This window comes from Carlito syrichta, unplaced genomic scaffold (assembly GCF_000164805.1).
Source record: "Carlito syrichta isolate Samal-C Ts95f unplaced genomic scaffold, Tarsius_syrichta-2.0.1 Scaffold111524, whole genome shotgun sequence".
Lineage (NCBI taxonomy): Eukaryota > Metazoa > Chordata > Mammalia > Primates > Tarsiidae > Carlito > Carlito syrichta.
The window spans coordinates 9,222-9,945 of NW_007055620.1; positions in this window are offsets into that span (position 1 = coordinate 9,222).

Below are 724 nucleotides of genomic sequence, written 5' to 3' on the forward strand. Positions count from 1 at the left end.
CAGACCACTCGGCTCACATCCTTCCTCCTTATATAGGATCCAGCACAAGGGGACAGCACCCCCCTTCCTGCCCCGTCTCCCTCCCCCAACCCGCCTCTGCCATGGATTGGTGGAAACTGGCCCCAGCTGTTGCCCGGGCAACCACTTAAGCCAGAGAGCGGCGGCCCCAGGGGCTATTGTGCAGCCCTTGGGCCCGAGGGGAGCAGATCCGGAGTCCTCCTCCCCCACAGCAGGGCCAGTCCTTCCTCTCTCTGGGGAGTTCCAGGCTCTCTGGTGGGCAGGCAAGGGGTTCCCGGACCCCTGGCAGCCACCGACCCTGGGGTCCCTGGCTCCCTCCCCCAGTACCCAGGCGCAGCCTCTGCCCTGGCACAGAACGCACTTGGCAGCATCGTGGCTGAGCGCCGTGGTGAGCCGACTGCAAAGGAAGGGCCTGGAAGGGGAAAGAGATGGCCCAGGCTCCCATCCCTCCTCCACCCCCATTTTGGGGTGGGGCGGCTCCCCAGAAAAGAGGCCCAGAGACCCACAACAACTGGTATTATTTTCATAGTCTTTGTTGAAGAGAGTTCCTGGCGTGCTCAGGAGAGGAGGGTGAGCCTGCAGGAAAGTTCCGTGGAGACTGTGACCATTGCCCCAGGATGGCAGGTTGGCATAGAGCAGATGCACCCTACCCCATGAGCCGCTGCCTGGGAAGGACCCCTGCTCGGAGCAGGGCTGGCCACCTTCC